This window comes from Gobius niger (genome assembly GCF_951799975.1).
Source record: "Gobius niger genome assembly, chromosome: 20".
Taxonomy (NCBI): Eukaryota; Metazoa; Chordata; class Actinopteri; order Gobiiformes; family Gobiidae; genus Gobius; species Gobius niger.
In genome coordinates, this window is record NC_136871.1 from 9,010,526 (window position 1) to 9,038,295 (window position 27,770).

The window sequence follows — 27,770 nt, forward strand, 5'->3', positions numbered from 1 at the left end:
GGGTCGACCCTCTGATGCTCACCAACCACTCAAGCATGGCACACACCACTCACATAATCATTAAGACAACATTCGAATGTTATGCTCCATATTTACTAAACTGCTGCAGGTTTTCACTCCCTCGAACAGCCTTATAAAATAAAAAGGCCAAAAGTAAACACAGAACTTTATGTATAAAACTTTGACTCTGCCTGAACACAGCCTCGCAGTGTGATCCCTTGACAGTTATTGCTTTTCGCTCTCTTGTGAATCTGCTAATACAGGCCTCCTATTTTTCTGATCTTACATAAAAACCCGCAGTGGAAAAGATGTCCGCCACCAATGCAGACGTGATCTTTTTTCTGAGCTATAGAGTAGAGATGATTGTAAAGTCCAAAAGAAAGTCTAAACCACATCTCTTCTGGCTTTTAACCAGCTTTTACGCTTCTGCACACCTCCAGGTACACGCTGTTCTGCTGATGTAACGCCGAGCAATCAACTCATTATTCCCCGTAAAAAATGCTCCCTAAAGTGCAAAAGGAAGCGTATCATCACGGCACGTAAATGAAGGCTATCGGCGAGAAACACTGTGAAATTCTTTTTTTTTGAGCCCTGGCAGGATATGAATCAATTCCTGAGGAGTAATGGGGGAGCCGCAGTCCCTCAGAGTTGGCCTAATGGGACGTAGGACAGAAATACAGATGACTAAGTCTACATCGCATAAGCTCCTTACGCAGCGGGAGCCCTATACTCTGCTGGCTTTAATTATCTGAGAAAGTAGAGGTTTGCCATAGTTCAAGAGTTCAGGCTACTGTACATGACATTGTGACCACCTGACGTACCTTAAGCATCACCTTAGCATGAAGTCGATCAGTGTCTGGACAGTTGCAGGGCTCTTTGCAGATTACTTTAATTGGTTATTAAGTTGAGTGGGCAGAGCTTTAACTACTGCGTTGGTTGGACAGGAAAGCCTCTTGGGGAAGAAATGGCCCTAGTGCGTTTAAGTAAGTAAATAAGTGCCATATTTACAAAACGCATTGGGGTGTTGGGTTAGTCCTGAGCCGCTGGGACTGAGCGCGACACTTTCTGTTTCCATCACACACACACACACACACACTCGCATTTGTTGTGGGTTGCGCCCCCACAGAGGAGTATGCTGTACAGATCGTCATTAAAGTTTTGTAAGCCAAGATGAGAACAAATGGGGATGAATGCTGCCTTGTGGTGGGAGTTATGGAATCATTCAGAGGCGCCAAAGCTAATAAAACAGAAATGCAACAGCTAAAACAGGAACTATGAAGGTAAGCAGCATGCACATGTTATGCTAACACCAGCTAACAGCGGCTTTATGCTTATATTAGCAAAATCCCCTTTTAGATGTGGTGAAATATTAAATCCGCTTGACCTGCCTGTTTTAGTGAAGGCTATTTACTCTCCGTTTGCCTATCAGCAGCCAGCAGTCTGTTCATGTCATGTTAGTTCGATTCAGCGCTTGGGCGACGGCCAGAGATCGGTCCCAAAATGTATATCTAGTCAGACCAGTTTGACCCTGGCCACCGCTATGGAAAAGCTCGCCAAACCGGGTTGACCAGGCATTGGGCTGATGCGCACCTGTCTGTGGAAAGGCAGCTATTGTGGGCCAACCTGAGCAGCATGCTTTTGGAGGTCGGGGAAACCGCAGCACCCGGAGGAAGCCTAGCTGTCTCTTCAAAACTATCTTCTGGGTTTGTCCCCGTTTCAGAGGATGGTGTCACTCACTAATCAGCTCCTGCTTCTCCTGCGCAGCTCCGTCCGCTCCACAACAGTCTTTCACCATCTTCTCCTTGTTTGTCCCTTTTATTGTTTCGCCTCTTGTGACGTCTCCACTGAGCTGCAGGGGTGAGGATCTCTTGGAAATGTGTAGGTCTCAAATGTCTATAGCTCACAATATAGCTGTTTCTTTACTTTATACATTAAACATTTATATTCCTGCAAACCAGCAGAATGGTATAGCTGATGCTGCTGTTGCCCTTAATGAATAAACACAACCATCTTTTTAGCTCTTAGCACTCAATCACAGCCATCACTCTTTTCAGTACCGTCATTTATTTTTTATTTGATGAGAATTATTGGCTGAGAGTTCTAATACCTGACATCAAACTGAAGTTTGAAGCTGAACTCCAAGCTTTGAGGTCATGATCAAACTGATGCAATCCTGCAATTATTCCCAGCTCTTTCAACATTTCACAAACCCTGAGCCAATGTTTTATCTTTGTTGCCTACTCAAACACAAACCCACACACACAAACACAAAAACAATACCAAGAATGACTCCAAATGTTGCTATGAACATGATCATCCTGATTTTCTAACAACAGACAGAGAAAGCAACTAAATTAAATTGTGGTCCTCATTCCGAACATAGTTGTAGCATCCAAATTTGTCACAGGGATGAGTTTAGCTCAAATTGCAAGGGCTCTTTTCAGGGTTATTCACAGAAATGCCAGAAAAATAGCCTGAAAGTTTATGAAATTGATAGAAATGTTTTATTTTTGGATGCACAGTGTTTTTCCCATATATGTTTGAGTTTACAATATACTGATGGAGGACAAAACAAATTCCATTTCTAGCAATAACGTCAGGTATCAAGCCTTTAATGTGGAAGAGCTGATTGTTTACTAAACCACTGTTTAATCTTGACCTCTGATGGACAATTCACTGCTTTACTCTGAACAGAACTTTAATGATGACAAATCCGGCTCATTTTCAACCATCGAGCTGAACTGTCCCCATTTGCACGCTTCCTAAACAAACATTCACAGATAAATAGTGTTTTTGCAGAAAAGGGCCTCAAGATGGGCTAATGGTCATCATTTACTCAAAGACACCGCTGTCAGTCCCTCAGCCTGATGGCCAATCGTGTTTAAAACTCAACTTTTCTAAACGCAGCAAGCGATCCTTTCACACCAAACATCACATACATTGGAATATATTTAACATCTTTCTAAATTTAAAGAGATAAGATACAGTGGGAGGAAAGTGAGTACACCATATAGAATTTCTTACATTTCTGCCTAAAATATGGTCTGATCTTTATTAAAAATCACAAGAATGATTAAACAATGTCTGCTTGAACTAATACCACTCAAACATTTACATTTGATCATATTTTTATTGGCCATACATGTGAACATTCACTGGAGAGTGTGGAATTAGTAAGTACACCACCTGAATCTCGCTGAACTGCAGCAGTTTTGTAGAGAGATGGTCCAAGAGTCATCCTGATCATTGTGAGTGTCAATGTGATCAGCAACAACAGATAAGCAGTTATTGCTACAAAAGAAGGATCAGCCAGCTATTTAATACAGGGGTTCACTTACTTATTCACATGCTGGTGTGAATGTCTCAAGGTTTTTCTGCAAAATATGTTGATAAACTTGTGAATTAATTTGTCTATTGATGATATCACGTGCGGCAACAAAACAGCCCCACACCATCATTCTCCCTGCTCCATGCTTCAAAATGAGCTTAGGGTTTTTATGTTGATGTGCTGTTCCATTTTTCCTCCACACATGACGTTGTGTGTTCCTCCCAAACTATTCGACTTTGGGTCCACCGGTCCACCTAATTTCAAGTAGTGCTGTGGAGCATCCAAGAGCTCTTTCGCAAATCAAAGTCAAATAGCTGTCCGGCTCTTTCCCGTAGTTGCAGATTAGACGCTCAGGATGAATCTTCGACCATTCTTCTTTACAAAACTGCTGCAGTTCAGTGAGATTCAGGGGGTGTACTCACTTTTTCCACGCTGTCATGTGAATGTTTACATGTTATGGCCAGTAAAAATATGATAAAATGTAAATGTTTGGGTGGTATTGGATCAAGCAGACACTGTTTAATCATTCCTGTGATTTTAATAAAGATCAGATCACATTTTATGACAAATTCAGGCGTACTCATAACCTGGCTAACGCCAGGCTGCTGTGTGCGCTCGAATTATTTCGAACTGCACAACAGCCTGGGGACCATGGCCCAAATTTTCCGGTGGATTTGGGAACCAATCACAGAGCGAGGAGGGACGGCAAGACGATGACGCACGGAAGCTTGTAGTTTATTTACGGATAAAAAAAAAAAAAAGTTTATTTACGGATCCAACATGACAGCAGCAGACGCAATGGTATTTTTCGATCAAGCTTTAGACCGTGTTCTAAAGAGTTTATCTCAAAAGTTTACAGCGGGTACGTCATACGTCATCTCATGCGATGATACGATTGGCTATGGCTACGTGCAGACGCAAGATAGACTTTTTTTTCTTTTTCGTATCGCCCAATAAACGAGTATGGACGATCGTAAACCACACCTCTCCTACGAGAAAATGCATTGGTGGTCCCCAGACTAAATATCACTTGTGATTTTAGTCTGGTGTTAGCCAGGCTAGCGTACTCAGTTTATCCTCCCACTTTAGACTAAGCTGGCAGGTGTCACCGATAGTACCTGTATCACAGTTTTGGAACCTGCCATGTTTTACACAAAGCCTCATTTAAACAAAAAGCTTTCAAGGCACTGGCTGGCTGATATAAATCCTTCAGTTTTCCCACTGTCCACTCATAATCCCAGGCTTTGTCCACCTATGACCTGTTTTAGAGACAAACACAAGATCTGTCCACTAAGGAAGCATTGGTGTGAGAATAGCTAAAGTTCATGGTGTTGTTTAGAGAGCAGCTGATTGACTTGTGTATTGTATTTGACATTTTAGATTTTGCTCTATATAATTTACATCGTTGAACTAGAGTAAGTAAGTAACTAGAGTAACTAGAGTAATTGTCAATCTATGCACACTTTTCAATGTTCACAAAGAAAACAGGCCTATTGCTTTCTTGGCCCGGTTTTTTACCTACATTTTTCCTGATACCAAACCCTAGATATTGAATAAAATCGGGCGCTACTTTCCGATTTCTTACAGACGTTGTTTGGCCTTAATTCGTGAGTGACAGAATGTGAAAAATCAATACTGTTGCTTGCTTTTTTTCACGTTCTCTGCCAACACAAGTGGCTTTCCTGAATGTCGCCAGCTCCAAACAAAAAACATCGGGTCAATAGTGATGACAGTTTTCTGGTTTTCATCCAGCTGAACTGAGGGGAGCTGGACAATATTGTGCAAGTCAGCTCAGCCTATCACTCAGACTATTCTGTATAATGATAAACGGTTACGGGCCGCTGAGTTCTGGCTTGGTCCTGTTCCTTGTTGATGCACAAAGGCGTGACTGTGGGAGAGCTGACCCGGCCGTGCCACGCAGGACCGAGTATGAGGTGAATTAGGTCAACACATGCCGTATTGGGGACTTGAGAAGCGGTGATTATGCTACTACTTACGAACACATGTAGATCCCGTAGGATTAGCTCTGATAGAGAAGCAATCTATTCATAGTTTTTTACGCAACACCATAAGATGTCAGCAAGAGCAATTAAAAGTAATTATGTGATTATTGCATGGTCAGCCCGCCACTTGGACCCTGAAATCTGGAGCGTCAGGCATCCTTGTCACAGTGAATCATTTCTCCCACAAGTTTAGTATTGATCCAATCACAGATATTTGTAACACATCACTCAAATGTGTATCTGTTAGGACTGACACGATAATTACTTTATCAATTTATTGTTCAATAAATGACACATGAACAATACATTTTTGGTCTCAACATTTATCGTCTGTGCATTTATTAGCATGTTTCCCTCATTTTTCTAATGTAGTACTTCATCTTTTTAGTTGTATGTCATATTTATTGTTGGATATTTTAAGAGAAAGTACTCTTCGAACCAAGCTTTTACTGTCATTTTTAAACTTTAGACAAGTTTCTGAAGCATAAAAAGGTCTTCAATAATAATGTTTATCGTGATGTTTTTGTGCCTCATTATATTGAACTTCAGGATCCGGAAAAAATATCCACACAGGTTGGGAGTATACAAGCTTTTATTATTACTCGCTCCACTGATGTGACGTTTTGGGCGTCAGATCAGGCGCTCATCAGACATATGAAGCAAGAGATGAAACGCCTGTATTTGTAATAGGAGTGTGACAATATAGAGATTTTTCGATATATCGTGATATTTTGTGGAACGATGCAATATCGATACTTTTGATTACGTCATGCATATTAATGAGCGACTTCATGCATATGTGGGCGGCACGGTAGCGCAGCGTTTAGCGCTCGCGCTTCACAGCTAGAAGGTCTAGGTTCTATTCCCACCTGGACGGGGCCTCTTTGTGTGGAGTTTGCATGTTCTCCCTGTGTCTGCGTAGGTTTCCTCCGGGTACTTCGTTTTCCCCTACCACTAAAAACATGTACAATAGGCCAGGATGAATGAGAGTGTGTTTGAGAGTTTGCATGGGGGACGAGGGATGGAAATTAGCCCAAAGCTACAATTCGGTGTGGCTTGTTTTTAATGCATGAGACCCATGTATGTTCATTAACATGCACTGTCCCATCAAATAAACCAATAAAAATAAAAAATAAAGTATTAAAGCAGTGCTCCACGGTCTTCACAGTCAATAGAGACAAATAATTATCAAGAATTCAGGATATATACTTTATTATTTTTCTCATTATCAAATACAGAACAAACTTTATAACTTCTCTCAACTGAGATTAGACTGCTCTGCTTCTCTGTCTTTTGTGTGAATTGTACTAGATCTTTTGAATTTCTTTATACTGGTGTAAGCTGCATGTTTGTTTCGATGCTTGCATTTCTCTGCTTAGTTAAACTGCCTGTTAGTCACGCCCAGCAGAGCCTGTCTGTCTGGGGAAAGCATTTATTTCAACTATCAGGCACTTTATTTACAGCAAATGTTATCACTTGTTACTTGTAGTATACTCTCAGCTCTGAGCACGCCCTGGCGCTGTGCCCACTTCACACCTTGCTAGTGTAGCTCGGCGCCGTGCTGTAGCGCTGCCCTGGTTCCGTCAATACATCTGGGAGGACAGTGACCCAGAATCAGTTTGACCTGGCTTCTTTAAATCAAGAGGACGACATAAATTCCCTCCCATGCACCAGTTCGGCCCGCGCCAACTAGGACAAGCGATCCAGTCAGAATAAAAATGTCCTGTCAGTGAGCGGGGAGGGAGGAGGCGACAGCGGAGAGAGACGTGCCTCTGGGATAGAGTGAGATTTGCATTGTTTTGTTGGTCGTATCAAGCAGCAGCTCATCCTTGGAGACACTGAGCAGTCCCACTGAGAGCGGAAGACAGAGGAAAACGTCAGTGAGCGCGCCGGGGTTTGTATTCGGGAACGTCTGGCATGTCTACTGTTTTGGAGAGTTTTATTCAAATGATTCACACTTTGGCTGTGGTGGATCTTTTTATTTTTTTCTTGGAGTGAAACGTGGCTTGATTTTTAGTGTACACTGCCATAACCAAACTCTTTTGAAGAGTAGTTTTTTTTGTTGCGTTGGTTTATCCGGGCTTTGAAGTGGCTGTGACTCTTGAAGGGTTTGAATTCATGAATCTGAAAACTCTCATTTGGCCATTTCTAAAGACAAGTCAGAATAACGTTCATGAAGTTGTTGTGAAACACTTGGCACTCTCTTCACACCAAGGTAAAACAATAATACATTTTCTATTTGTTCTAATCCTACAAAGTCTTGCACCCTACAAAGTGTGTGTTTCTAAATCGTCATCTATTGTACATCTTTTCTTAAAAGGATATTTGAGGATGTTTGACATAGGGTCTTATTTCCTAGTTATCCAGAGTGTTGCTGATTTCTGGAGATATTTTTTTGGGAATTCATGCAGTTCTTATATTTGAAGAGTTTCGTGGCGCTAGGCTAGTGCAAGGCTAGCGCATTTCTATGGTATCAGCTACACTGCATTAAAAACTGTCTGACTCCACAGAGCACCTGAGGCAAATCACTTATAACATCACCATATAAATGTCTGTGTCGATAGAATAATTTTTGGAATATATCTAACCTTGCATCACATGAACGATCGCATTTTGAGGGACTATTTTCTAGCAGATCACTCCACCGCTGCGTAGCTTATACAACCACGTAGCTGATCAAATATAAGGTATTTTAAATGCAAAATGGTTAAAATGATTCTATCGACACAGACATGTATATGGTTAGTCTGACGTTACAAGTGAGTTACCTCAGGTGAACTGTGGAGTGTGTGTTTTTAATGCAGGCTAGCTGATATCGTAGAAATGCGCTTGCCTTGCACTAGCCTAGCGCCACGTAACTCTTCAAATAGAAAAACTGCATAAATTACCAAAAAAAAATGTCTCCAGAAATCAGCAACACTCTGGATAACTTGGAAATGAGGCCCTATGTCAAAAATCCTGAAATATCCCTTTAAGTTGTTTTGGACACTTAAGCAAAAACAAATCAAAATGTTCACAACTTACAATAATGTATTCTATGTGTGTGTAAGGATTTCAGACTTGGCGTAATATTCGGACTATTGACCACACCTGAATAAAGCCGCACCAATAAAATTTTAAAAGAAACAAAAAGACATATATTGACCGCGCTTGTTTAAAAGCCGCAGGTGTCCACGTACTAACATGAGATATTTACACAGAAAGATTTTTTTTTAAAACTTTTAATCGAACACAAGCATTGTTCCAAACAGTGCCTGTAACATGTTAGTAACACGCCTGGTTACAGAAATATATTTTTTTTTAGCCTACCAGAAAAGCCATTGATCGCGATCTTCATCCTCCTTCTTATTCTTCTTGTTCGTTTATTACGGACACTGCATGCACATTGGGCAAACCAGATGCAATGTTTATAGTGATTTACAGCACCTGTCCATTAAAGCAACAACAGTGCATATTAAAACATGACATGCATGACATGACAACAAAAGAAATCATACATTTTAATCAATTGTGTTATTTATGAGACCAATGTTGAATGGATTTTAAGTAGTTTTTTAATTTCATCTTAAATTTGGTATCGTTTGTTTTTAGTTTTAAGTCTGTTGGTAAATTATTCCAGAGCCTGGCTCCGACAGCTGAGAAGGCAGACAGACCAAAGCTCGATCTAAACATTGGAACAATACAACTACCATTGGTTACACCTCTTGTAGTAGCTCTGTTGGTACAGTTTATATGCACGGCTAATTCTGAATGTGGGAGTGAGTCAGAGTTCAGACACTTAAAGAATAGTTTTAGAGTGTTAAAATTAATAAAGTACCCAAAATGTAAAAATGTATACTGTACTGTATAATTTCACAGTGATGCCAGTGTCGGGGTTTCTTGTCAAAGACCTTAGGAGTTGTTTTGTATCGAGACCATAAGGGTTTCAATGTATTTGAAGAGACTTGAGACCAAGTGGTGGAGCAATATGAGAAGTGCGCATCATATCATTTCCGTGGCACGATGCACAAAATGAAGGTCGAAAACACAATCAGACTTTAGCATCTTCCTTGCACATTATTTCTTCCACCTGTCTGTCTCCCTTTAGCGCTTCCCGCTAGAGCAGCCCCGAAGGGAGTTATACCTGTGCAAATCTATAAATTAACTGCAATGTTGTTTAGGCCGCAAGGTTTAAAGCGTAGTCCGAAAATTGTATTTGTGCTATAAACGCCAGCAGCTATTAGCAAGACGGAATTCAGGACGGACAGAGTTCTGAAGGCAGTTTGATCAAGGAAATGATCCGAAGGAAACCACCTCATGACATCATCAGGTAGGGCTGTGCAATTAATCGAAATTCAATTACGATTTCGATTATTACACTAGATGTTTACAAAAATGGCATTATCGAGAAAAAAAGCTATCATTGAAGATGCCCTCCCGCTTGTCCATCCAAAGTGCAGAAAGACGGTCCTGTGCGGCTGATCGGCTGAACTACCAGCACAGCGTGATGAACTGTTGCATTTGTCTCGGAAACAATAATTAATAATAATAATAATAATAATAGGGCTGGAATGAACCACTTTTGTCACGATCAGATACGTATCACGATACTCGGGGGCCAATCCGATACTTATTGCGATTATAGGAAGTAATAATGATAAGTACTTAAATGTGTAAAAAGTAATGTGTCTAAAGTTGTAAACGAAATGCCATTTGACAGTTACTGAAGTGTTAAGATTGAAAAGTGCATTAACACAAAAAGTAACAAAGTACTGTGTAACTGTTACTGGTAAACATGGGAGTGTGTGATAAAAATGCCTCCAAACACAGTAGTATTGAAAGTATTGCGATACTTGATAAAGTGCTTGATATTGCAGCACAAACTATTACAATCCAAGTCCGATCCGATATTTTGTCCCAGCCCTATATAATAATGATATGTTTTACATGTAGCTCTTGACATAATGCTACTGATAAGAGCTCACCTTTTGCTGAAAGGAGAACCAAAGTTTAGAGGCCTCTCTATCCTTTGCCCAGGGCTGGTTGTTGCAGAAAAGTCTAAAACTCTTCTTCAGGAGCAGATCTCACAAATACAGCTCAAAGCGAACTCACATTATTTCATTCCGCTGTGATGATTCTGTCTGTTCCCTTCCCTTTCATGTGCTAATGGCACATATTTTGGTCCAACATAAACAAACAGCGCTGTGTGATGATGTCATCAGGCCACGCTGCTTGGTTTGCTTGGGCAGGTGTGAGGGCTGGCCAGCAGGGGGCAGGTGAACCAGGGGTGTCTCTAATAGAAAAAAGTCTGTTTCTAAACTAATCCTCTAACTGTCCAAAGAAAATATTTTGCATAGTTTTTAAAAAATATATATATATGAAATAATTGTTTCAATAATCATGATTTCAATTATTACTAAAATAATCTAGATTATTATGTTTCTACAATCGGTGAGGGTCAAGTGTTTTGAGCTCTTGAGGAGAATATGCCGAATGCCTTTTCAGGAGGGAGAATAGTGGTATGTCTAATCATATAATGCATGAAACCCTTTTCCACACCACCTTCATTATGAGCAGCTTTCCCGTCTCTTTTGAAGCGGTGAGAAATGTCTGTCATGCCTCACAGATTCTCAGTTAAGAATCAGCAGAGCATGCCTTCTTGTGGTTGGATCTGACGTAGTGTCTTGTCGGCTTTTGCTACAGTAGTTTTGCATTCTTTGCATTCACCAGCCTTTTGAAATAGAAGACAGGATATTTTCTGCATCTCTCAGCAGTGTCCACACCAGGGCTGGACACTGGGATGTGTGTTTTAGGAAATTGATATCAGGCTTGTGTTCAATGTGGCGTATTGATATAAACTTTAGACTGTTTTGCCCTGCCTCTGTTCACATGTGACGCTGAAGCCACCTGTTGCCTCTTTCAATGGAAATAGACAACGCGGCGTCCTCTTCAAAAGATCTGTGCGTCTTTGCATGCATATAGTGTCTCCTCAGTGAAGCCAGCTCTCTGTTTATCTGTTTACCCTCAGCAGCAGCTGCCTCCCGCCTTTATGGCGCTCTGCTCGCTTTGATACTCCGCAAATGAGCTTCTTTCAGCAGGAGTGAAAAGTGCATTTTTTTTCTAGGAAACACAGAAGTGACTTGGAATTATGAGAAAACTATATTCATAAGAGAAACCTCAAATAGACGGTGTCAGTGCATATAATCCCAACAATAGAGGTGGGCAATATATCGTCCACAAAATAATATCAAAGTGGATGGGAGATATGCAACTTTACCCTATGGAGTTTATGTCCAATGACAAGAAACCAACAAAAAAGTTGCACAAACCGATAAAACAATGAGAAACAATGAGAAATATCGCGAAACCTCTCAAGATCAAACGTGACTTCAGAGTAAACAAACATGGCGGACGAAGAAGAGGCAGCGGCGATAGTTTGTAGTTTGTTTCTAACTGAATTTCTTTTTATAGATATGTTTAAATTGGCTACTTTTGTTTGTAAAGCCTGCATGAGGCGGCAGATTTGTTTATTTCAATGAGTTAATGTAAAGTTCAGGTGAAACTCGGAAGATCAGAATATCGTTCAAAAGTTCATTTATTTCTGTTAGTCAACTCAAAATGTGAAACTAATTTGATATAGACTCACTACATGCCAAGTGAGATGTGTATAGCCTTTATTTGTTATAATTTTGATCATTTTGGCTTACAGTCCATTTTCACAATATTCAAAGTGAGATTTTTAATTTGGGAATTTAACAAGCTGAGCCATAATAAACAAAATTATAACAAACATATATTACATACATACATATCTCACTTTGTATGTAATGAGTCTATCATATATGAGTTTCACATGTTAAGTTGAATGACAGAAGTAAACTAACTTTTGGCAATACAGGCTTGTAAAGCGCAATACAAGATGTTCAAATTTTCCGAGTTTCACCCGTATTTTGTGCCTACTGTTTGGCAACTGTTTGTTGTTATTGGTGTCTTATACTCCCATTAGGGCTGGGCATACAGTGTGTTTGCAAGACACCACAATAAAAAGCTCTTCATTCATTCATATTTAAGTGAAGGTATCGGTAAAAGTATCTTCAAAGGAACAGGCCACCTTTTTTCCATACAGAGCTATGTTCTTACCTGAGCTTAGATGAGTTTATACATACCTGTCTGGACTTCACCCCGTTTGAAGCTAATGGGAATACACGGGAAGAGGCCAAATGCCAACAACATCTTTGGTCTTTTTGCGTGACTGAGGGCACGCACAAAGACCAGACGTATCAACTCGTCTAAGCTCAGGTAAGAACATATCACAGTATGTAAAAACGGTGGCCTGTTCCTTTAAAGTACCGGTATCTAAAAAGTTTAATGTAACAGTAGCCAGCCCTAGTCCTGGAGCATCCTAGAGGCCACCGTGAAAGTAAATGTTCCCATAATGCACCTTTAAACACTGTAGAAGCTGTTTGACTTGCAGCATATGAGCAATTATATTTATATTTACATTCACTATGTAAATGCCATTAAATCCCAAGTGAAATAAGGATCAGGCCGTACCTCAGTGTTTAGCCTTTAGCTCAAAGATGCAAATGACACTAAACTGAAGCCCATGCATAATTATAGCTATAATAACTTCTCCCTGTTTTATGGCCGCAGTCCTGGTTATTGCCAATTAAATCCCGTACATCAAACGCCCCATTATTCGTCCGTGGTTCGTGTGTGTAACAGACATGGCTTCTGTCAATGTGACCCTGGCGGCTTCGGCTGCTCTGCCCGGGGTCGTCCTGCGGCTAATGGCTGTCACGAAGGTCAAAAGTCAAATCTCTGTGCTGCACTGAGAACCAACTGCTTCCTGTTTTAATGGCTGTGCGCTGTGACATTGGCTCGAGTGGCGCCTGAAATAATCGCCTATAAATGGTTGCCATGGCTGTTAAAGTCTCCCACTTTGAATGATGTTTGGAAAAATAACCATTCTGTTTTGTAAATGTGAACAGAGGTGCTTTTCAGTTCACTGTGCACTTTTTATCCAAGGCTCCAACAACTCCGAAAGCTATAAAGTCTGTTCATTAGCAGAGCATGCTCTTTGAGTCATCAATTAGAGTGCCACTCGACAGGAGAGCGACTGGTTGAAGATTCCTGGCCTAAATTCAACAAAATAAAGGAATCTGACATTTGAAGCCCATGTCCAGGATGATCCGTGTGTGTGTGGCGGCTCTTGATGCACTGACTCCCGCCTCAGTCACTCCTTGTGAATGTCCCCCACACTTTTGAATGGCCTTTTCCTGACAGTCCTCTCCAGAATGCAATGAGCTGTGAGCCAAAATCATCAAAATTAAAACAAACAAAGGCTTGACAGGCCTGCTTTTTGGCGACAACACTAGGGGCCGCCATTGCTCTGCCTTTGCTGTAGTACGTCCATATCGCCGCTAGTCTCCCATTGAAATGCATTGGACTTAAGACAAAAAACAACTTTAGAGCCTGGTCCCTAATTTTCTTAAACTTTCTGCAGCTCTTGAGACATTGCTCCTGTGATTACGCTGGGTTAGTTACAGTTAAGGGGACCAGGCTGGTTTTTGTAAGAGAAAATTCGTAATCTCGTACAAATGAGGGCCGGACTGTTAGCATTGGATCTGAGCAAACTACACGTCACGCAAGGGCTGAGTCTACAGTGAAGATCCCGCCATTATGCCCTTTTTAGGCACATGCTTCGTCAGAGCTGGGTTGGGGGAGTCTGCCATGATTTCCCCCGGGGAGGACTGAGCAGGAGACGTCCATTGTTTTTAACGGTCTATGTTTACATGTCATGAGTCTATATCATACAATAGTTTCACATTTTAAATTGAATTACAGAAATAAATGAACTTTTTCACAATATTCAAATTTTCCAAGTTTCACCTGTATAGTGTTTCTCTTGCATTAAGAAACACCCCATGAGACATTATTGAGTGTTGCATTACTGATGAAATTGCAGCCGTTGCTATTTTCTAAGTGTGAAGATTCAGACGGTGATATTGTCTGTGATGGTTCATGGTTGATATAATCTTGTTGTAACGTCTTTAAAAGGCTTGCGTGCTGCATCCTTTAGGCACTTATTAACACGTGGTGAATGCTGCAGTCTTTATGGTATGCAGAGACTTGACTCAGCATTGATTTTCCACACCGGCTAATGCATTGCTAACTAAGGCCCACCAGTTCACAAGCGGTGACAAACAGAGCGGTTACAATTATCCCCTCTCCTCTCAAATGGATTCTCTGATCCCCCATAATGCTTTCATAACACTCAGATGTAAAATGAGAAAAATGGCCCACTGGTTTTCTGCTGTATGCACATCCAGGAGCTCAGAAGTAATTTGATTTTGTGTTTGAGTGGATATATCGCTCATTTTTAACTTGAAATTGAGTTGAGCTCACTCTTGTGAATGTCGTGCTATCCTGTAAAATCTTTGATATGTGGTGAAAAAGAAATTAACTCACTGAAAAGTCCCTTCTAGATTTTCATTCTGCAACAGCCACTAGTAATGCGAATGTAATTCCCTCTTTCTTCAAAGTAGCAATAAAAGAGTTGTAAATGTTGGATCATGAGTAGAGTTACAGAAACCTCTATTAGAGCCACTTGTTATGATTTTATGTATGTTTTGGGGCATGTAAGTCTGGTAATTGTCAACAAGTGTGGCCTTATGTTGTGTTCATGGTTCTTGGTAGGGCTGAAAGATATCATTATCGTATCGATATTGAGATATGAACATGACAGATTTTCATCAATTAAACTGCACTCTTTTGTATTATGTTTTAATTTTTCTATAAAATGCTTGGTTTTCACCTAACCCATAGTTATATCGTATCGCATTGATATCGAGATATCTGGCATGAATATCGAGATATGAAATTTTGTCCATATTATTCAGCCCTAGTCCTCGGGAACTCGGGCGAACGACCAGTTGGGGAATTCACGTCAGCGCTCACTCAACTGGGGAAAACGACTGGGGTCAAAACGAGCTTCCCGACTTCCGCACCTGACTGCGCAAATCAGCATTTGTTTTCTCATCGTCTAATGTGAGCTTTTTAGTGAAACACTGCTACTTGTGAGTTAAGTGTTAACTGTTGTCATCCTCGCAGTTACATCAACGTTAGCAAAAAGTACATTTAAGTGATTTTTTTTTAACCGAACAAACTAATGTTTAGCTTTTGAGACGCTAACATATTTAAATTATTAGCTCAGCTAAACGCTAATCAATGATAAAAGACCGTTTTTATTTGATGACATCAAAATCCCCACTTTCCCACATAAAAACCACATGAACACAATGGGGACAATGACGTCACATCTTGGGAAAACGAGCTCCCCAGTCCACATGAATGCACTGTTGAAAGATGAATTTGCAGTTTGTCCCTTCCTGTTTTCAGTTAACCGTAAGGCTGTAACGATAATCACTGTATCAACTTATCGTTCAATAAATAACAGATAAACGATACATTTTTTGGGCTTGATATTTATCGTCTGTACGTTTATTAGCATTTCTCCCCTATTCTTTTTTTTATAAAGCTTTGATTAAGTTGCATTATATTCCATGTTTATGGCAGCTTGTGTGGTATTTTAGGATATGATTCTGCACTTTTAGAACAAAGGTTTACTATCATTTTTGTACTTTCCGATGCTTTCCTGCCTCAATATTTCAAACTTCAAATTTGTCATTGTGACAGACCTAGTTAACCGCGACTTGTCTCCAAAGTGACTCGCATGATGCACATAAAACAAACATAAACAATGTCTATTGAGAGGAAAAGTGCTGAGATACTGTATGTGACAGACTGAGTATAGCTTAGACAGTCAGTGACGACAGAGTCAAAGCTCTGTCGTCAACAATCATTCCTTCACTTACAAGTTACTTTCCCTTTGAAAATGCAGTACCTGGTTCCCAACCTTTGTTTTCTCACACACCCCGAGTCAGGAGCGAACTGGGACTGAAAAACATACCTGGACTCTGACCAGCCTGGCCCAAATTAGCGTAAATGTGCACTTACCACCCGGAGCGCATGTAACGCCTCATTTGAAAGCTGAGACCTACAAAGTGATTGTAACTTTTTGTCAAGTCGCCACATTTTTTGTCATAGTTTTATTGTTTTTTAATTACTGTTTGTGGCTTTTTGTTGTGTTTTTGTCACTTTTTTATTGTGTTTTTGTCACATTTTTTCTATCATTTTTTGTTATGGTTTTGTCACGTTTTTGTGGCCTTTTCGTTGCTTTGTTGACTTTTCATCACATTTTTTGTCACTTTTTTTGTTGCTTTTCCGGCACATTTTTGTTCTGTTTTCATCCTCTTTTTTGTAACTATTTTTATGCTTTTCTTTTTACCTTTTAGATTTGGGTAAAGCTCGGTTAAGGCGGGACCGGTGGCCCTTCTGTGCTCTTCCAGAATGGATATATGGCCAGTCCGCCCCTGCCCCGAGTACCCCCGACCCCTTTTATCCCGCCAAAGTGATCAACTAAACTCAGATTTGTTAGCAATTAGTAGAGTGTTGTGTTCAAAATGAAGCTAAAATGCTCTCACATTCAAACCTTTTACTGAAAAACATCATTAAAGTGAACTTTTCATTGAAAGTACGATTAAAATATAACCCAGTTTGAAATAAGTCCAAGTAATCCCTGCTAAGTACTCCTGGTTTATTTGTTTATTTCAGTGACAGCACATATTAATGAACATTTCTGTAAACATGCCAGAATCACCCACAAGGTTATTTATCATCTGTAGTCCGAGGACAGGTGTTTCAGTCTAAAATCCTAGAATCAAGAACAATAAAATTAAGCATGACAACTTTTGAGTATACAATAGAAAAAGCTGATCACTATAGACGATCGAACAGGAAAACACAAAGTAAGAAAGCCGTGCATACTCTTCAGCTTCTGCCCCTTTGTGCCTCAACAACTGGTTTTACTGGGCTTTTATAATCAGCTCCACTGCGCTATGGCATTAGCGAGTGATTAAACGAATTAGCAGACCTTGGATACATTAGCACAGGTCTGCACCATTCTGCGGGATAGAAAGAAGGGGGGGGGGAGCGGAGGTCACGCTACTCTGTTCTTGTACCGGGGCCGTCCTGTGTACACACTGTCCCATCACAGGACACAGCTCTGAATGCCTCCGTTATGAAAGCTGGGAGGGAGTCTGACAGAGGACCATTGTGGAGGAAACTGTTGCCACTGTGTCTGTGTTTTGGGCGCCCCGACACGACACACGCCTCTCACCGGTAAATGTCACGCGGCCGCTGGCTTTGTCGCGGATGTGAGGGGCTTTATGCGTCTCCAGCTGTTGCCCTTAATGTTTACTTGTGTCTCAGTGGAAAAAAAAAAGTGTGTTGTTGTTTTGTGTTGAACATCTGGACTTGACAATGCTTGAGAAAAATTCATGTGGTGTCGCTTGGAGGGCGCAGATTTCCCTCTTGATTCGCATTATTTGACATTGTGTTGATGCAGACAATGATCCAGCAAAACCACACAGGAGGGGCCTGACCAGTCCTGCTCCTAACCCCCTCCTGAGAGATTAATTTGTCTGAAGAAATAAGGGTTTTTCTTCAGAATCATCTTGCATTGGCACAAAGCCTCAAGCCACAGTTGCGTTGGTACAACAGAAAGCTGTAGGTCATGAATAATGGTTAGTTGTTGCTGCTCTGAATGAATAAAAACTCGCCACTAAAATAAGGTCACACGCTCTAATATTTTAGCCTTTAGCTTTGATTACATTCGCTGTGGCATTGCTCCAATAAGCTTCTGCAATGTCAAAAGATCCAGAGTTACATTCATTTTACACCAAGATCTTGCATTAATGATGGGAGAGTGTGACTTAAAGCAGCACCAAGTAACTCATGCCCCTAGAGGCCATAAGCGCCACTGCAGGTCTCGTAGCATGTTGCGTTTTTTTCCTCATTAATTGTCCGTGAGAGTTAATACAACGCTGATGGAAAAGACAAAGGAAGAGAGGGATATTGTACATCCAATATACACATTGTAGATATTTTTTTCACTCAAACTTGGCTGTTAATACTGTTTAAGTGGTGCTAGTCCGCAGTTAGCTTTGCCCGTTAGCCTGTTAGCTTCTTCTTTGTGATTCCATTAGTGTGTATTGGTGGCTCCGACCCGGTGCAGGAAAGCTGCAAGTGGGGTTTTCTGGCCAGAGACACCAGGGGGAGATGAAAGACCCCCCGATCATCCCATTAACGCTTGTATTACCCCCAGAGGGACTACGAAAAGGATATATTACAATAAATAAATTACTTAGTACTGCTTTAAGCTGGGTAGTACATACATTTTTTTTATACCAGCACTTAAACGATACTTGGCTTACGATACCGATACCTGAATTATGCTTTTTTCAATACCTATGCTCAAATATTTATCATCTAGAACCAGGAAACAGAACAATTACGTTAATCTATTCAATAAAATACCATTTATTTTACATGTTTTCATTTATTAGAGCTGAAACAACCAAGTAACTTTCTTTAGGCATCAAAAGTTGTTGACGCCTGTTTCAGTACCTGCTTTCAACACCTTTTTTGTAAATTATACCAGTAGTACCTGAACGTTTTTCCCAATACCATAGTAGTACCCATCCCAAAGATTCTTAAGATCTGGACTCTATGTCTCATGCTCCTGGTCATGCTCATCTTGGTCACTCAGGAGCTTCAGGTTAAGCTCAGATCTCAGTCTTTGGGCTCATAGTGTTGCTTAAAATAGACCGGACCAACTGCAGTAACCCCAGATCAGAACAGTTAGTTAAATCCTGGTGGACACTTTTTTTTCAGGCACTGTATCATGGCAGATTGAAAGTTCATTATCGTTGAAATTTCTCTGGACGTTTTGGGGGTTTATTCCCACTTTCATCCCTTGTAATAGAGCAGCACAATACGTGTACGCACCAGTGTCTGCGTACATTGGTGCATGAATGTGAATGGGTGACTGGTTTCTTACTGTAAAGCGATTTGGGCCTGATAAAGGTAGAAAAGCGCTCAGTTCAGTTCAGTTTCAGTTCAGTTTATTATGAATATACAGTACAGCGCTATTTAAGTTGTGTCCATTTACCATCATTGTTTTCAGAAGATGCCACAATACAGGTGCTCGTCATATAATTAGAATATCATGAAAAAGTGCATTCACTTCTGTTATTCAACTTCAACTGTGAAACTAATATATGATATAGACTCATTACATGCAAAGTGAGATCTGTAAAGCCTTTATTTGTTATCATTTGGATTATTTTGGCTCAGCTTGTTTAAGCCCCAAATTAAATCTCATTATGGTCATACCGCCTTTGCTCTGCCCAATCCTGTCAGACCTTGGAAGCTAAGCAGGGAAGGGCCTGGCAGGACTTGGATGGGAGACCGTTTGGGAACACCAGGAAGCCTAGTGAATGTAATACGTGAGTGAGTGGTTGGTGGTGGTCGGAGGGGCCGATGGCGCAGACTGGTTTCCTCACTTCCGTCAGTCTACCCCAGGGCAGCTGTGGCTACGATAGTAGCTTACCACCACCGAGTATGGAGTGAACGAATAGTGCAATGTAAAGCGTCTTTGAGAGTCCACAAATGCGCTATATAAAACCAATGTATTATTATAGTTGTTATTATTATTATTATTATTATTATTATTATTAAATTACAATATTTTGAAAATGGACTGTAAGTCATAATCATCAAAATTATAACAAATAAAGGCTTGACATGTGCCACTTTGCATGTAATGAGTCTGTATCATATATTAGTTTCACATTTTCAGTTGAATTACAGAAATAAATGAACTTTTTCAGGATATTCTGAATACATGATGAGCACTTGTATATTGCATAATCACTGAGGTCTTGACGTACTTTGTGCCAACATGGCCTAATACAATATTGCATGTTACGGTCACTGTTGCTAAAGGTTCAGTTGTTGTCATAATTTTCTTACCCGAGTTCAATTTTTGCCTTGTTTTGGTCTTGGTTTAAAAGTTTTAAGTCTTGTTTTGACACAATTGGATGAAAAAAGGGCTTACTTATGATTTCCGTGTAGTACTTAAGCCCATTGAACTTGTCCAATGAAACTCTTTAGAAAACTGTTGCAGTAATATTGTACAATACACCTGTCGAATACCACAGTTTGTTTACATGTCATATAAAACAGTGAACCGTCTACAATGTCTAAAATTATTTAAAGACCAGTACTAACTCGCACACTAAAACTGTAATCGAATCTGATAATACGTCTTAGTTATTTTGGACGTATTTCCGTCACAGCACCATAAAACGTACTTTTGGCCTTTCTGCCTTCATTTGACAGAAACATTAATAGTGCGGGAGGTGTGAATAGGCTCTGACTGATAGGCCTTGGCTGGAATTCAAACCAAGGTCAGCTCAGAATTGAATGCCTGCGTTATCAAGTGGGTGACTAAAATACTGATTTACAGAACACTGTTCTTATTGAAGCTTTTCTGTTACGACCTGATTCACTGGGAACCTGCTCATTTTGTGAAATATGCTAATATCACGCATACCTTAAAGCAGATGCTCTCCACTCTTATGTGCTGTGGATATAACAGCTTTCTGACACTTGGATTTTTCTATCTTCAAAATGTAGCTATACTTCTTGTGCGCTTATTAGTGCTGCATGATATGATAAAATGTTATTTTTATCTTATCAGAAAACAGTTTGAATATTGCTGTCAGAATATTATTGTGATATTTTACTGAACCATGTGATATATATTTATTGTTTCAAAAATAATTTCAAAAGTACTAAATCAGGACAAAAACAAGGCCAAAATGGAACAAAATTAGGAAAATTATGACTAACTGCGCATTGTAAAGTTACTATGCAATTTTGCCACATGTTAGCAAAACAATGTTTAAACCTCCACTATCCACTGTGATTTTGTGACACACTGTGGCTTCTGAAGAAATGACTATTGTGTCACCAAATATTGCGATATATTGTGAAGCGATTGCTCTCATCTGCTATTCATCGTCCTTCTTTTTTGGACTCTTTGCACAATCGTTCTCAGTGCATGTGCTTGAATTAGTTCAGCAATAGTTCAATGAAAAGAAAAGATCTGAAGAGGCCACAGAGCTGAAATGTCATAATTAGAGATCGACCGATATGGGTTTTTCTAAGGCTGGTGCCGATTGTTGGGGATTTTAATTGGCTGATGCCGATTTGCACGATAGGCTTGGCTGATTTTTCCAAATTTCTTGTCTATAATCCTGTAAATGAAGCTTCTAAACTGTAAAATGTGTTGAACTGTGACAGCAGGGTGTGTTTTATTGGGGCTGATTTATTAAAAAACATTCCTGTCCTGGCTTTCTCTGAGTGAAAAAGTGAATCATACAGTCTTTTTTCTCGCAAGCAAGATGTTTTTCAATTATATCAATAAATAAAATAATGTAAAAACATTAAACAAGGATCACTGGACTGGATTCAACCCTAAATATCCTTGACTACATTGACCGGCTTTAGGTTGCATTAATATAAACAACACACATAAAGTGATCTGATCATATTATGTTTGATCAGTTATTTCATAAACTAATATACTTTTTTTGTTTTAATTATTGTGTATTTTACCAGATAAGTCAATTGAGAACCAATTTTCATTTACAATGACGGCAAACTTTTTTATTTTTTTATTTCTATAGGTTATCCAATCATAGTTTCTGTCCCAGTCTTGATTAGTTGACGTTAGCATCCTGCTGCTAGCTTTAGCATGCTGTTGCTAGCTGCTAGCCGTGGCATTTTGTGCAACAATCGAAAATACAATTCGGTATTATAATAAGCTAAGCGATTCTCTGTGCTTCAAAATGAGGTGCAGCATGCCCATATTGACTGTGGTTTAGTCGGTGAAACTTGTGTTTAACAGACTTGTAACCGATTTTCATTGCGATGTTTCTCAGTCCCCTTGAGGCCTAAGTAGTACATTTGAAAGTTCTGACCGAGTCCTTTCCAGTGCAAAAAACAGGAAGTCTCTATCACTTTCGGTTCCGGAGATATGGGCGTTTATCGGCATTAGATTGGCCGATAGCCGATATCGAAAAATTCCCAAATATATCGTCCTTTAGTCATAATGAACATATATTTTTGACATCTGCATTATGAGTGTGCCATGTTGCTTTTGAGTATTTGAGATTTTTACCTCTTCATCTTCACGTCCTCAAGTTAGATTTATTGACGTCTCTTTTTTTTCTCTTCATGTCCTTGAATCACATAAAAAAGACATAATTTCTGAGTGAATTGCAAAAGAAATAGTGGAAAATGATAAAGAGCGCGGCAGATATTTCTGAATGGCCGACGTGTAACTTATTACTAATCATTATTATGTTTGTCATCTGTGAACGTTTTCTTCAATTCTCTCCGCTCGCGGGAGCAAATAGAAGTCATTCTTGAAGCACTTGTTGCATGATTGGTTCTTTCTTGGCAATGGTTGGCAATCTCCATATTTTACTGTGTTTTCATTTATGTGTTATTGTTTTATCTCGTCTGCGCTTCACTGCTTTGTTGGCAATGGGTCGTCTAATAGTGTCATCACCTTTAGTCAACACACTTTTCCGGTTTTAACAGCTTGTGTCTTTTTGCTGTAAAACTATGTGCTCCTTTGTGATAAGAAAGTGTTGGTGTAATCTATCTGAAGAAAAGTGCCATTGTGAGAGTACCGGATTATGGGGCATGTATGAAGATATGAGACCTTTTATAATGGCTTAATTTTGCGTGAGTTGGTTTCTGTTTAATTCTGGCTGTCATTGTAGCTCTAATTAAAATCTTTTGTCAGTGACTAAATGGAAAGGTGTGCATGACTGGCATAGTAACGCGTCGTGAATTGTAAAAGCTATTTTAACCAAAGACCTTTTGACATTCTGCCTGTTTGGGATTGTCATACACTAATTCCTAATTGAGCGGGGCAATAGGGCGGCACATTTATATGCTGCTATGTGAGTCGCCACTATTAGTAAGTCGAAAAAAGGCTGCACTTCTTAAGCAGGTTCTGAAGGTTCCAGAGGTAAATTTCCTATTCCTTTTTTTTGTCATAGAGTTGGATTCTGTAAAAAAAAAAAAAACAATATCCATCCATCCATTTTCTTCCGCTTTGCCCGGGGGCGGGTCGTGGAGGCAGCAGTCTCAGCAGAGATGCCCAGACTTCCCGGTTCACGCACACCTCCTCCAGCTGATCCTGGAGGGACCCTGAGGTGACACCAGGCCCTCCAGGGTGTCCTGGGTCTTCTACGAGGCCTCCTCCCAATAGGACATGCCTGGGAAGCACCTCCTGAGGGAGGCGACCTGGAGGCATCCGGATCAAATGCCCGAGCCACCTCAGCTGGCTCCTTTCAACGTGAAGGAGCAGCGACTCTACTCTGAGCTCCTCCTGGGTAACTGAGCTCCTCACCCGATCTCGAATGGTGCGCCCAGCCACCCTGCGAAGGAAACTCATTTCGGCCGCTTGTATCCGTGATATTCGGTCATTACCCAAATCTCATGACCATAGGTGAGAGTGGGAACGTAGATCGATCGGTAAATCGAGAGCTTTGCCCCCGACTCGGCTCCCTCTTCACCACGACAGACCGATACAGCGACCGCATCACTGCTGATGCCGCACCGATCCGTCTATCGATCTCACGCTCCATCCGTCTCTCACTCGTAAACAAGACCCCGAGATACTTGAACTCCTCCACTTGAGGTAAGGACTCCCCACCGACCTGAAGATGGGAAGCCACCTTTTTCCGGTGGAGAACCATGGCTTCAGATTTGGAGGTGCTGATCCTCATCCCGGCCGCTTCACACTCGGCTGCAAACCGCCTCAGAGCGCGCTGAAGGTCCTGATGAAGCCAAAAGAACAACATCGTCTGCAAACAGCAGAGATGAGGTTCCCAAACCGGACACCCTCCGGTCCCTGGCTGCGCCTAGAAATTCTTCATTGCTTTATTGATGCTTTTTCTTGCACTTTCGTAGTTATATATATTTTTTTTTAACTTATTTCTCTAGTGTTTTTTTCACGTTTTTTTCTTGCTTTTTCATTGCTTTGCCAAACTACAGAAAATGTGCTTGGTTCAGGTGTGGGTCATGACGTTAAGTTAAGGGAAATGCTTTAATAACGGGTTTGTTTGTGTTCAGATAAGTCTTGTAAATAACATTGTGTGTTTCATGGTCACTTGTCATCATAGCCAGTTTAGCGCCCGTGGTGCCTATGAACTTTTAATATTATTTTCAAAATACTAATTAGCAAAATTGAAAGGGAAATTTGCAAAATATCCTGTCTCCATGAGGCATTTCAAATTTTAAAACCCTTTAGTTTGGACCTTCAAAAACATGCAGCAGGTCACATTTCAGTCTTCTCTCAAATATTAATGCTCCAGGATGTGTTTAAAAATCTTAAATTTTGAAACATTAATGATAAATTTAATCACCCTGACCCTGATTTGTAAACACACATGTGCCGACTACAACCATCATGTTCTTTGACTGATATTTAACCAATCACAGTGATATTTTAACTCCCAGAAGGCTTTACTAAGCTAAGTTTTCAGGAATTCTAATTAAATAGAAATGACAGTCGAGGCGCTTAACAATACAATGTACATTTTCTGCCAGCCCTGATTAACATCACCAAGTTTCTTTCCCAAACTGCTTGTCGTCGTTTTCTTTTTGTACTAATCTCTTTAAAAAGGGAGAGTTGTCTTTGGCCCCTGGACTCTCAGTGTATTTTGATGAGGTGATTAAAACTGGGCCAGAGGACCAGCCATCACGTTTAATGTATCTAATGCATTCCCTCTCATTGCAGAGTCACTGATCCCATTGGCAGACAGACAAGTCCATTCAGCGCAAGCAAAGCGTTTACATTTGAAACATTTAAATGAAGCTTGGATTTTGGAAAAGGGCAGACTGCTCACGCTCCATTTCACTCTTGTGCTCATCTTGAACTGTACTTTTAGGATGTTTCTTCATGTTAGTGAGTCTTGCGTACAAAGGAAGCTTCAGAATCAAAGTCTATGTGTTGTTTTCTGATAGGTGTTTTCATGAGAACCAAAGGGGAAGCCGCAGACAGACCACAGACACTGGTGACGTTTAGGTTATACGTGTTTCTTCTTCTTGAGAACAACTCAGCAAAAGCTGTTTCAAAGAAAACTGTTTACAGTGCTATGTTATGAGTAGTCAAGCTACTGAATTCTTGCATTAGGAAAGGGTTTTATTGGAAGATGCAATAGTTAAAGAAGAACCGAGTAACTTGTTTACCTTAATAAATCCTTTTTGTAGTCCCTCTGGAGATAATACAAGAGTTAATGGGATGATTGGGGGTCTTTCATCTCCCCCTGGTGTCTCTGGCCAGAAAACCACGCTTGCAACTTTCCTGCCTCCAGGTCGGACGCGCAATACACACTAATGGAATCACGAAGAAGAAGTTAACAGGCTAACGGGCAAAGCTAACTGTGGGCTAGCCCCACTTAAACAGTATTTAAAGCCAAGTTTCAGTGAAAAAAAGTATCTCCATTGTGTTATTGGATGTACAATATCCCTCTCTCCCTTTGTCTTTTCTGTCAGCGTAGTATTTACTCTCACGGACAATTAATAAGTTAAAAAAAAACGCAACACGCTACGACCCCTCTAGGGGTAAAAGTTACTAGTTCTGCCTTAAATAATAATAATAAATTTTATTTGTATTGCACTTTACATATGAAAACACATCTCAAAGTGCTACAATTGACACACAAGACAACATAACATTTCAATAGTAAAAACCCGAAGAATAATAGCAATAAAAACACAAAATAAACACACTAAGAGTAAGCCGCCCAAAATAAGTGGGTCTTCAGTTTACTTTTAAAAACCTCAATAGACTGTGGTGCCCTCAGATGGTTGGGGAGGGCATTCCACAGTCGAGGAGCAGCTGCCTGGAACGCCCTATCTCCCATAGTGCGGAGCTTTGTCTTGGGGACCAGGAGTTGGAGGCTGTCAGAGGAGCGGAGCTGTCGGGTTGGTTTGTGGCTGTTGATGAGTTCTTTAAGGTACACTGGTGCGCTGCCGTAGACACACTGATAGGTCAGGAAAGGCCCTGATTATTGTCTTGGAATAGATTTAGTTTTGTCCTTCAGTATATTGTAAATGCAGGCTCACTGAAAATGTGCAAAAAGTGCTTATACTTTGTAAACTCATTCCTTGGAAGACGGGCTGATTTCCATTGTTCCCCACTCACTCCCGCAAACCCACTCTCACTCAACCTTTTAGGGGAAACCAGAGTACCCGAAGGAAACCTATGCAGACTCAGGGAGAACATACAAACTCTGCACAAAATGCCCCCAGTCCATCTCTGTTCTGAACCTGGGACCCTCTGTGAATCCCCTGCCTTGTGTTAGGAAAGCTAAGGCTGACTATGAACCACAACAAACACAAAAAATCAGGCATAGGGCATTTACATTGGCCCATTTATTTCCGGTGACACTTGTTCCGCTGTTGCCGTTGTCCAGTTTGTCCAGCTAAGATGTTATCTGACCTTCCTCCTATGATCTTTCCTGTCAACGGTTTGATCCACCGCCAACGCAGCTCGCTCCGTCCTTGATATGTTCCTCCTTTAAGCGCTGCACAGCACGCCATTGATGTTCATCATGTAACCTGTTCTTATATCTTTCATATCAGTTGTGTGTATTTTGTGGTGTTTCAATTGCTCAACTGAAATATACTAACATTTGTTGCTCAAAAGTTACCGTTGGAAGCAAAAAATGTTGATTTAAGTTATTCATATTTAATATAATAGTCACCAAAGGTTTTCATACATTGTGTAGCTTTTCACCTCTAACCTCTCTCCTATAGACACATTTTAAACCAATGCTACACGTTGCATAAGTAATATTTTCTATGACCGGGGCAGCCATCCAATCATGCTGCTTTCACTTGTCTGAGTACACGTGGGAATGCAAATAAAGACACGCAGCAATCATTTCAACCGAGGTCCACAGATTAAGTGTCGGTATTTAACATAATGTACAGTCCATTCAACTGTGTTCAGCCGCTCACCCTCCTAATGCTGATGAATGCCCCCAATCCTGCTGCTCTGAGGAGATGTTATTGAGTGAGTTAAAGGTATACGGATAAAAGCTATAGCGAACATTGAGATCGAAGGCTGTCACCTTATTTACAGAGCCACACAGTGTTTACACCTCTTTGAACGAAGCGGCACATTTTCAATGGGTGAATATTTGCGGACTATCAGTTTGTCCTTGAGAATTGGAGGTGATTACAGAAGGAAGCACGATAACAGCAGCTCAACGCTCACCCAAGAAAACTATAAATGTACAATGAAACAAGCATTTTTTTTCCACAATATACACTTTTCTCACGCAGTAATGAATCAGAATCAGAAGAGTTTTTATTGCCATTGTTTGAGAACAGGTTCACAAACTAGGAATTTGTAAAGGAAAATATGGTGAGACGACATTGTACAGATGTGCAGGTGTTTA

The 27,770-nt window shown here is 40.4% G+C and overlaps 2 protein-coding genes and 1 long non-coding RNA gene across 4 annotated transcripts in view; all 3 read left to right on the forward strand.

The window, feature by feature from the left end:
* Positions 1-18,218, forward strand: part of inka2 (inka box actin regulator 2) — a 373,123-nt gene extending 354,905 nt beyond the window's left edge. Inside the window, exon 3 of the transcript XR_013793988.1 lies at positions 18,200-18,218. The gene's annotated coding sequence lies outside the window, so the exon portion shown is untranslated. The remainder of the gene's footprint in view (positions 1-18,199) is intronic.
* The window catches only part of LOC306980135, an 857,770-nt gene that overhangs the window by 686,265 nt on the left and 143,735 nt on the right, over positions 1-27,770 (forward strand). The window lies entirely within an intron of this gene.
* The window catches only part of ppp1r16b (protein phosphatase 1, regulatory subunit 16B), a 184,348-nt gene that overhangs the window by 13,685 nt on the left and 142,893 nt on the right, over positions 1-27,770 (forward strand). The window contains exon 1 of one of the 2 annotated variants that reach the window (XM_079579285.1): positions 6,851-7,225. The exons of the other annotated variant lie outside the window; for it this stretch is intronic. The gene's annotated coding sequence lies outside the window, so the exon portion shown is untranslated. Of the gene's footprint in view, positions 1-6,850; positions 7,226-27,770 lie in introns of those variants that run through there. 2 annotated transcript variants of the gene reach the window in all.